This window comes from Apium graveolens, chromosome 10, assembly GCF_009905375.1.
Source record: "Apium graveolens cultivar Ventura chromosome 10, ASM990537v1, whole genome shotgun sequence".
NCBI lineage: Eukaryota > Viridiplantae > Streptophyta > Magnoliopsida > Apiales > Apiaceae > Apium > Apium graveolens.
The window spans coordinates 158702230-158713975 of record NC_133656.1 but is presented as its reverse complement, the minus strand read 5'-3'; positions in this window follow the sequence as shown (position 1 = coordinate 158713975).

The window sequence follows — 11746 nt, the reverse complement described above, 5'->3', positions numbered from 1 at the left end:
TTAGTCCTTTCCACGGTGATACTTTCAGTAATACCAAGCTTCCTTCTTCAAATTCCATGTCTTTCCTTGACTGATCTGCATATTTCCTCTGACGATCTTGTGCGGCTATCAATCTCTTTTGGATAATTTCAATAATTTCCTTTGTCTGCTGCACCAATTCAGGTCCGAGTATTTTGCGTTCTCCTACTTCGTCCCAATATACTGGAGATCTACATTTGCGTCCATAAAGGGCTTCATAGGGTGGCATCCCAATGCTAGCGTGATAGCTGTTGTTATAAAAAAACTCTACCAGGGGTAAATGCTCGTCCCAATTTCCTTTGAAATTAATAGCACAAACACGTAACATGTCCTCGATTGTCTAGATCGTTCTTTCACTTTGGCCGTCCGTCTGTGGGTGATAGGCCGTACTCATATTCAATTTTATTCCTAAACATTCTTGAAAACTCTTCCAAAATCTTAAATTAAATCTTGGATCTCGATCAGATACAATAGACACTGGAACTCCATGACGAACTACAATTTCCTTTAGGTACATATGGACTAACTTGTCGAGCGAAAATCTTTCATTTATAGGCAGAAAATGAGCTGACTTGGTAAGTCTATCCACTATAACCCAAATGGCATCATGATTAGCCCTTGTCCTTGGTAATCCAACTATGAAATCCATAGCAATATGTTCCCACTTCCACTCCGGAATCTCCAATGGCTGTAACAATCCACTTGGTCTTTGATGCTCTGCTTTAACTCTCTGACATGTATAATATTTACTAATCCATTCCGCAATTTCCCTCTTCATGTCGGGCCACCAATAACTCTTCTTTAAATCTCTGTACATTTTGGTACTCCCTGGATGGATGGAATATCTTGAACTATGTGCTTCTTGTAAAATTTCATTATTTAACTCTGTCACCGGTGGAATCCAGATTCTAGATGAAAATCTCAAAATGCCTTGATCATCCTTCTGCGTGCATAATTCTTCACCTACCAAACGATTTATATCTTGATTCATTACATCTTCCTGACATTTCTTTATTTTCTTCAACAACTCCGGCTGGAAAGTCATACTGTACACTTTTGCTTCCTCAGGTTTGCAAACTCTAATTTCCAATTCCAATTTCTGAAATTCCTTATATATATCTTCAGGTACTGATAACTCATTTAACCTTTCCTTCCGACTTAACGCGTCTGCTACCACGTTCGCCTTACCGGGATGATAATTAATCGAGCAATCATAGTCTTTGATCAACTCTAACCATCTCCTTTGCCTCATATTAAGTTCCTTCTCTGTGAATATGTACTTTAAGCTTTTGTGATCTGTGAAAATCTCGCACTTTTCTCCATACAAATAATGTCTCCAAATCTTCAAAGCGAAAATTATGGCTGCTAGCTCCAAATCATGAGTAGGATACTTCTGTTCGTGTGGTTTCAATTGCCTTGACGCATACGCAATCACCTTTTCGTGCTGCATTAAAACACATCCTAGTCCTTTGTGAGAAGCATCGCTATAAATTACGAAATTCCCTTGATCATCTGGAAGTGACAAAACAGGTGCCGTGATTAATCTCCACTTCGACTCCTGAAAACTTTCTTCGCACTTGTCGTTCCATATAAACTTTTCATTCTTTCATGTAAGCTTTGTCAATGGTGTTGCAATCCTTGAGAAATTCTGAACGAATCGTCGATAATATCCTGCCAATCCCAAGAAACTTCTTACCTCGGTGGGTGTTCTCGGTCTCTCCCAATTCGTAATTGCCTCGATCTTTGCCGGGTCTACTTTGATCCCTTCGTTACTGACTATGTGTCCTAAGAATTGAACTTCCTGTAGCCAAAACTCACACTTCGAGAACTTAGCATATAACTTCTTTTTCCTCAAAATCTCTAAAGCCGTTCTCACATGTTCCGCATGATTCTCTTCCGTCTTTGAATAGATTAAAATATCGTCTATAAACACAATAACAAACTTATCCAAATATTCCTTAAAAATTCTGTTCATCAGGTCCATAAACGCTGTTGGGGCATTGGTCAATCCAAAAGACATCACTAAAAACTCGTAATGTATATACCTTGTTCTGAAAGCTGTCTTTGGTATATCTTCTGGCTTGATCTCAGTTGATGATATCCCGATCTTAAATCGATCTTGGAGAAATACTTTGCTCCCTTCAATTGGTCAAACAAATCATCAATTCTAGGTAACAGATACTTATTCTTGATTGTAAGCTTTTTGAGCTCCCTATAGTCGATACATAGTCTCATGCTTCCATCTTTCTTCTTGACAAATAATACCGGTGCACCCCACGGGGACACACTGGGTCTGATTACTCCTTTCTCTAACAGTTCTTGCAATTGCTTCGCTAGCTCTTTCATTTCAACAGGCGTCATTCTGTACGGGGCCTTGGATACTGGTTCTGTTCTAGGTGCTAAGTCGATCGCAAATTCAATTTCTCTATCTGGAGGAAGTCCTGGTAATTCGTCGGGAAATACGTATAAAAATTCATTTACAACTGGAATATCTTCAAGTTTTGCTGACTCCTGACTTCTGTCGATCACATATGCTACGAAATGCTCACATCCTCGTCGTAGTAACTTCTTGGCTTGAATCATCGTTAAGAACTTCTTTACTTGTTTCTGACCTTTGAACGTTACTATTCTTTCGTCTGGCGTTTTCACCATTACTTTCTTATTTCGACAATCTATCTGAGCATCATACTTAGATAACCAATCCCTCCCTAATATAACATCAAATTCTCCTAATTTAAATGGTATCAAATCTACACAAAATTTACTACCAGAGATCTCAATCTCGTAATTCCCACATACTTGGTTAACAGTTACACGTTCTTGATTTGCTAATTCCACAGTCATTATTTCATTTAAACATTCAACTGGACAATTTAACTTACTAACAAAATCTTGCGAAACAAACGATCGAGTTGCTCCCGAATCTATTAACACTTTGGCATATAAAGAATTCACATTAAGCGTACCTGCCACGACATCCGTATCCTGAATAGCATCCTTCACAGACATATCAAAAACTCTAGCCCTTGGAGTCTCATTCATTGTTGGGGTAGATCTCATAATCCTCAATGCATTACTGACTGGGGCTGGTGTCTTACAATCCCTAGCCATATGTCCTGGCTTCCCACATTTAAAGCATGTAAATCCAATGGTTGGAACCTTCACTACTGGATTCCGGATAGGCTGATCCTTATTTGCTGGCTCTCTTGCTGGCTGATTTCGGCACTCCCTCGAATAGTGCCCTTTCTGATTACATTTGAAACATACCACGTTCAACTTGTTACAAACTCCCCCATGCTTCTTTCCACAAACTTGACAATCTGGAAAAGTTAATCTCAACTGATTCGGCTGATTCACATTAGCTGGACGGTTGCCCTGGCCTCCGTCTCCTGCATTTTGTCTCCTGAAATTAAAATTTCTCCCTGGCTGAAACTTGCCCTTCTTAAAATTTGGAAACTTCCCTGATTGTGACTGACCCTCACTTCCCTCAACTTTCCTTTTCTTGCTTTCCTTTTCCTTCTGGAACATCTCACTCTTTGTCTCTGCGATCATAGCCTTCTGTACTACTCCCGCATAGGTATCCAATTCAAAAATGGCTACCTTCCCTCTGATCCATGGTTTCAAACCTTGCTGAAATCTTTTAGCCTTCTTCCTGTCAGTATCCACATACGACGGTACGTACCTTGACAATTCCTCAAACTTACCCTCATATTCTGTTACTGACATGTTCCCTTGCTTTAATTCTAAAAACTTCAGCTCCATTTGATCCTGAACAAACTGAGGAAAATACTTTTCTAAAAACAATTCCTTAAACCTTTCCCAAGTAATAACATCTGTGCCTTCCAATGTCTTCACCATTTCCCACCAATAGGTGGCCTCATTCTTCAGATAGTAACTTGCAAACTCAACCTTCTGTTCACTTTCACTAAGGCAAATGCCTTCTCTATTTCCTTTAACCAAACATTTGCTTCAATTGGCTCTAAGGAACCCTTGAATTCTGGTGGGTTTACTGCCTGAAAAGTTTTAAAAGTTACCTGGGGGTTGGTCTGTCTTTGTTGTTCTTGTGCCAGGTGAACTGTTTGTTGGGCCAAGATTTGAAGAATCTGGGCTATTACTGGGTCCATGGGTCCCGGGTTCACATTCGGATTTGTATCATCTTGGTTGTTATTGTTGGTTTCTTCATTCTGGGTGTTGGTGCGGGTATTTCTTTTGGGAGGCATTTTCTGTAAAGAATCAAACAACTTATTCAGCTTTTGAATCAAATCTTTGTATAAAAGAAAAGTTTTGTAAAATAGAGGTATCTCTTTTTGAAAACAGTTGTAACTAAGTAAATTGCGCGCTTCTTTACAGAATATAAACAGTTATGGAAAACAGGGTACATGGTATCACAGGGTATAACTGGTGCAATAGATAAGGTAAGGTAAAACAGGTGTAATAAAATAAATGACAATAATGGAAAGGAAAAAGGTGCTGATATATATGGATCAAAAGTTTTAGGTAGTACAAGCGTAAAGAAGCTTCGGAAGTGAAATCAAAAAGGGGTACAACAACCTACACACTAGTCAGCATAGCTAGTCTATAAATACAACTCAAAAGTCTACTAATACACACTACACACTACTGTACATACTACATAACCATAACAACACTGCTCAGCATCTCCATCTCTATATCTCTGGCTCATGGCAAATCTGGACCTCCAATCTCCTCAAGCTCCTCTAGAACCCACTTAGCCCACTCCACTAAGAAATCAGGAGTGATGTCCTCATGTGTAGCCTCAGCAATCCTCACAGCAGCTGCTCTACGAAACGCCTGAAGCCTCTCCCTAAGTCGCCTCTCACCACTCCCCATCTTTCTTGTACGTATGATATGCAATAACTCCTGGATCTGACCCTGTAGGAATCGCTGCTCCATAAGGCAAGCCTCAAACTGATGATATGGGACAGGATAGGAAGAGAACTGGAAAGGTACTCATGTGACTGAATGACTAGTAAAGCCTGAATCAGCAGGTGGGGGTCCTCTGACAGGTGGCCTCATGCCTGGAGGTGGAATAGCCTGCAATGGTACGAGCTGCAACACAGGTGGAGGTTGTATAGCCAGCACTGGTGGAACAACAGGACGTGGATCCGAAAACGGTAAACTGATGGCTCTGAATGATCAGCTGATACAGGAATAAAAGAGTCGGCCATCGCTGCTATCTGAAATTATATCGCAATATAAGAATCTCGAACCACGACGCGAATTATACTACTACTGGTTATACCGTAACACTCAACCTCTCAATGTTTTATCATTCTATTCCTTACTTCTAATCCTAACCCTCTACCTATTCCCGTCAACCCAGGCTTGTGTCAGTGACTTATAACCTGTAGCTCTGATACCAAACCTGTGGCGCCCTCCAAACCCGGTTCAGAAGTTTGGGGTCCACACACACACACACCTTATTTAAAACCTGCTTATAACAATAATAAAGATAACAATAATATGTAGTGACCCTATTTACCAACTACCACGGATCGCAACAGGTTAAAGTATGCACACAAGCCACACATCTACTTATATTACATACCGTTCAAATCCCAACTATTCCAAACTCATAACTGAGTATTAAACATTATTACAAACTTTTACAGACTTAAATTGTTCCAAAAGAAGCCTACAAGCTCAGCTCAATCAACCTGAACCCCTAGCTCTCGCGCTGGACTGGGGATCCTTAATACCAACCGGTTCCTTTTTAACTGGAAAAGAACATAAACAATATCGCACAAATGAGCTAACTAGCTCAACAAGTCAAATGACAAAACTGAGAATAATGATCATCAGGTGAACATAATTATGATATCAAGTGAATAATGAATTATGATTTAGAATTGGATATTATACTTTTAATTTAAAAACCAAGGTTAGGCTGCTGATCAATCACGCACTAACCCCGAGCAAGGCACACAACATTGCTCTAACTACTGGATCCAAGGCACATATTGGCCTAACTTGACCATTATATGGTCTGACCATGAATCCGGTCCATAATTTTATAAAAATAATCCAGTTCTAACATAATAACAGAATGAGCAATAATAAACAATAATCAGAATCATTAACAACAATGAGTGTTTAACAATAAAAGGGTTTCAATCCTTGTAAGGATCAATAAGATAATTAAAAGCTTGGATGCTGGTATTGAAAGAATTGGATAACAAAGGAATCAACATTTCAGGGTTTCAAGATTTAGGCTTTCAAAGCATAGGATACAATGTTTGAGTATATAATTAATTCAGTTTAGTGTTTGGAATTTTGTTTGTATGTATTTGTGGAGTAGTATCGTATACTTGAGGTTCGTGTCTGGGTATACAATAATCAATGGTCTAGAAAGAATAGGGTTCATGGCTCAAGATCAATAACTGGAATCAGGGTTTAGGTTTCTGTGCTTCAAAGCACTTATAATATCACAGGATTATCAAGTACTACAATATCTCGAGAAGGTTCAGAACACTTGCCTGGTACTAGCTTACTATTCTGCACTCGCTTCCAATCACAATCGTCTTACTCCTCAACTACCTGTTTCCCTTTCCTACGTCTGGCCTCTTCTGCTCACATACCATAAGCATCTATCAATCATCAACTCATAGAATTCTATTCAACACATACTTTTATCTACCCTTCGTTTTACCCAAATCCGATTAACGGATTGAAGGTTACGTAATAAACAGTAAACATCGAATATATAGACTGATAGTCAATCAACAAGTCACATATAGAACATAATACATCACGTAATCAATGATATATTATTTATAAAGAAGTCTCGGGTCATAAATAGGCTTTCTGATATTTAAAATGATTTTTAAAACATTTTTCAGAATTAAAACGGGTCGTTGGATCAATTTCGGAATAATAAACAAGGTTCGGTTGGCCAATTCTGGCTCCGAAATAATTTTATACTAATTATCGAGCCTTAGAAATAATTTAGAATAATATTTTAAAGCTCAAAACTATTTTTCGGAATTTTTAAATAATTTTTAAGTAATTATATCTAATTAAATAATTAATTAAAATCAATTAATAATTAATTAAATCAATTAATCAATTAATTTCCAAATTAATTGAACAATTAATCGATTAAAAATTAACTGAAATTAATTAACTAATTAATTCAGATTTATTTTTGAATTAAAAATAATTTTCGGAATTAAAATAATAATTTTCAGAATTTTCAGAAATTAAAAATGAATTTTTATAATAAAAATAAATAGAAAATATGATTTTTAAACATTTTATAAACAGGAATCCTATTTTTGAAAACTTTGCAAACTACAGGGACTAAACTTCACCATCTTCAAAAATACAGGGACTAAACTGCAATTTTGCAGTTTCAGTCGCCGGAAAAATCGGGGGTGGCCGGAGAAGACGATCCCGGCGTCCTCACCCCACCAACACCTCCAGATCAACACTACACAACACCAGGAACTTGTTCATGCATTCAAAACATTCTAATCATCCCTGTTCTGGCCGGAAATTGGCCAAAAACATCACCGGTTTCCGGCGAACATCGTAAATCTTTAAAACACAACTCCCTTCGATTCAAACATCCTTTGTTAACGAGCTATATATCAATCGATTGCAAATTTTATAAGGAACACAGCCCAGTATAAATCAACAGCTAATAACCCCTAAATCAAAAACCCCCAAATTTCAATTGAAAACATTCATACGGGTTATAAACCCTAATTTTGAAATTCAAAAATTAAACCCACTTTTGAGCATGTTATTGAACTCCAAATCAGACGTATGACATATGAAAATCATCAGGAAAACAAGCTCTACAACATGCAATCATCAAATCATACAAACAATCATCCGAACAAAAATTCATATTTTCAATAAAATAAATTCGAAAATAAATAAATTTTCAGAAAATAAACCTTTGATTCTGCAGTAAAACAAAGCTCTGAATCTGATAGAACACTTCAAATCCTTCGTTTTGGTTACTCAAGCTTTGAAAACAGAGATTGGTAACGTCTTCGTTTTGCTGTTTGATTCTTAGAACAATTTATGTAATTAGGGTTTTTCTCTGAAAATTATAAAATTAACTATCTGCAAATGATTTTGATACGAAATAAAATAAGGTAAAAGGCTATTTATAATTACGGAAAATTAGTATCTCGTTGGATCATTCCGGATATAAAACGGTACGTTTATTTATAAAAACTGATCCAAACGGTATCGGTTTTTGGGATAATTATCCAAATCAGTACAATTTGTACTGCAGTCTTGGTCTCAGCGCCTGGTTACACGTACTACGAAGTGATAATTGGGATAGTTTAATAAAAAGCTCCCGTTTATCGAAAATACGGGTTTTATTGATTTACCGAAACGAATATTGTATCGAAAATATTGCGCCGGGACCCGCGCAGAATAAACCGTACGCCGGATCGAAAAAGTCGAAACATGGAATATGCTTGGAATATTACAATTAGGTTAGGAAGGAGTTCTCGGAAAAGTTTCGGGTTCCAAAAACGTAACAACGGTTGACGTCAGTTGGTTCCCGTTTTTATAAAATAGATTTTAAATACTTGGAAAAAGATTTTATAAATTTCATATGATCCTTATAAATCCATAAATCAACATAAAAATAATTAGGAAGATATGACAATTATCTATGTTTTATTTTGGACATATAAAAATTAAAATAATCAATTAATATTATTTTTGAATATCCAAGTACAGATAACATTTAACAATTAACTCACAGAATAGATACCGAACACACATAATAATTATTTAATAGCAAAATAATTACACGATATATCCCGGATATTACATCCTTCCACCCTTAAAAGGATTCTGTCCTCAGAATCTCCTAAGAAAACAATTGAAGGTACTTTTCTCTCATATCACTTTCTAACTCTCAGGTTGACTCTTCAACATTTGGGTTTTTCCACAATACTCTTACTAACTTTACCACTTTATTTCTCAATACTTTCTCTCTCTCCTCCACAATCTCTATCGGACTCTCTACATATGACAAATCTGCCTGAAGCTCTATTGGCTCATATTCTATTACATGCCTGGAGTTTGGATTATATTTCTTGAGCATCGATACATGAAAAATATTGTGAATGTGCTCCATGTGCAGTGGTAATGCCAACTCGTAAGCTACTTTGCCAACACGCTTTAGGATCTCAAAAGGTCCGACATATCTTGGACTCGACTTTCCTTTCTTTCCAAATCTCGTTAGTCCTTTCCACGGTGATACTTTCAGTAATACCAAGCTTCCTTCTTCAAATTCCATGTCTTTCCTTGACTGATCTGCATATTTCCTCTGACGATCTTGTGCGGTTATCAATCTCTTTTGGATAATTTCAACAATTTCCTTTGTCTGCTGTACCAATTCAAGTCCGAGTATTTTGCGTTCTCCTACTTCGTCCCAATATACTGGAGATCTACATTTGCGTCCATAAAAGGCTTCATAGGGTGGCATCCCAATGCTAGCGTGATAGTTGTTGTTATAAGCAAACTCTACCAGGGGTAAATGCTCGTCCCAATTTCCTTTGAAATCAATAGCACAAACACGTAACATGTCCTCGATTGTCTGGATCGTTCTTTCACTTTGGCCGTCCGTCTGCGGGTGATAGGCCGTACTCATATTCAATTTTGTTCCTAAACATTCTTGAAAACTCTTCCAAAATCTTGAATTAAATCTTGGATCTCGATCAGATACAATAGACACTGGAACTCCATGACGAACTACAATTTCCTTTAGGTACATATGGACTAACTTGTCGAGCGAAAATCTTTCATTTATAGGCAGAAAATGAGCTGACTTGGTAAGTCTATCCACTATAACCCAAATGGCATCATGATTAGCCCTTGTCCTTGGTAATCCAACTATGAAATCCATAGCAATATGTTCCCACTTCCACTCCGGAATCTCCAATGGCTGTAACAATCCACTTGGTCTCTGATGCTCTGCTTTAACTCTCTGACAGGTATAACATTTACTAATCCATTCCGCAATTTCTCTCTTCATGTCGGGCCACCAATAACTCTTCTTTAAATCTCTGTACATTTTGGTACTCCCTGGATGGATGGAATATCTTGAACTATGTGCTTCTTGTAAAATTTCATTATTTAACTCCGTCACCGGTGGAATCCAGATTCTAGATGAAAATCTCAAAATGCCTTGATCATCCTTCTGCGTGCATAATTCTTCACCTACCAAACGATTTATATCTTGATTCATTACATCTTCCTGACATTTCTTTATTTTCTCCAACAACTCCGGCTGGAAAGTCATACTGTACACTTTTGCTTCCTCAGGTTTGCAAACTCTAATTTCCAATTCCAATTTCTGAAATTCCTTATACATATATTCAGGTACTGATAACTCATTTAACCTTTCCTTCCGACTTAACGCGTCTGCTACCACGTTCGCCTTACCGGGATGATAATTAATCGAGCAATCATAGTCTCTGATCAACTCTAACCATCTTTTTTGCCTCATATTAAGTTCCTTCTGTGTGAATATGTACTTCAAGTAACTATCAGGGGTTTTGCTACTACAGAACAAAAAGCTTGACAAACAAGGATGAGTAGGGATTCAGCTGAAGAGTTGAGATAAAGGTGGAATATTTTCTTAGGGAAGCAGCCAGTCAAAACTTATAGTGCACGGGAAAGAGTTGGGATGGATCAGATGATGAGAATAATGAATATCTTGCTTTCATAGCAATCTATGAAGATGATCCAACTCACATATCTCAGGTTTCAATTTCTTGAACCACTGTAATATCTTGTTCTCAAGATTCAATGCCTGATAAGATCTTAGTGCTTAAATGTTTAACACTCGCACAAGCATGATAGCATCACACATAGATAATACTGGACTAGTTCACTAGATTATTTTTCCGTTAACTAGGATTAATGTTTAACTTGTGCATATTACTTTAGATGATCTTATATATGTGTTTGAATATTTGTTGAACATGATTTATTGCTTTAGTATGTTTTCCAGCACTTAAGACATTTGTTTATGCTTACTCTCTGTATCCTATTACAGTGTGATTTATTCATTTGATCTGAATTGTTTGTTAAGATGTATTAGTCTACAATTGGATTGAGATGGCTAGGTCGAGATTGGACTAGATAGATTTAGTGATTTATTTGTTAATTATGTTTGTTCCATATCATGCCTGTCTTGCTTAATTCTTATGCGTAATATTTCTTAATAAATGCCATGTACTCCTATTTCAATGCTTGATTATTTTTATGCCATGAATGCATCTATTAGTACTTGCATTAATTATAAAAGAAGCATGTTTATGATTACAATAGGGCAAAGACTGCTATTCCTCCTTATGTAAGGTTGGAACCATTTTTCCCCTAGCCTAGAGACAAATCTGTCAAGGGTAGTAAAATGGAGAAAATGGTCAGTCAAAGATAAGAATTAGCATGATAAGGTTGCATCTGTTATTATCTTTGTTTATAGTAAAATCTCTAATCCAACTAGACCCAAACTGATAAGTTGGGTACCAAGAACTGTTAATCCATTTGTGAGTGCAGGACATAACAGGTTAAGTGATTCATATGTAATCTTGTTAATTCATACTCAAGGCATATGATCAAAGAAAGAGCCTCACAATCAAATGTGATTGAAAAAAGCGATTCCGTCAATAATCTTTGGAGATGACATCAAAGGTTTTCATTACGGGACAAGCTATGCAGAAAAGGG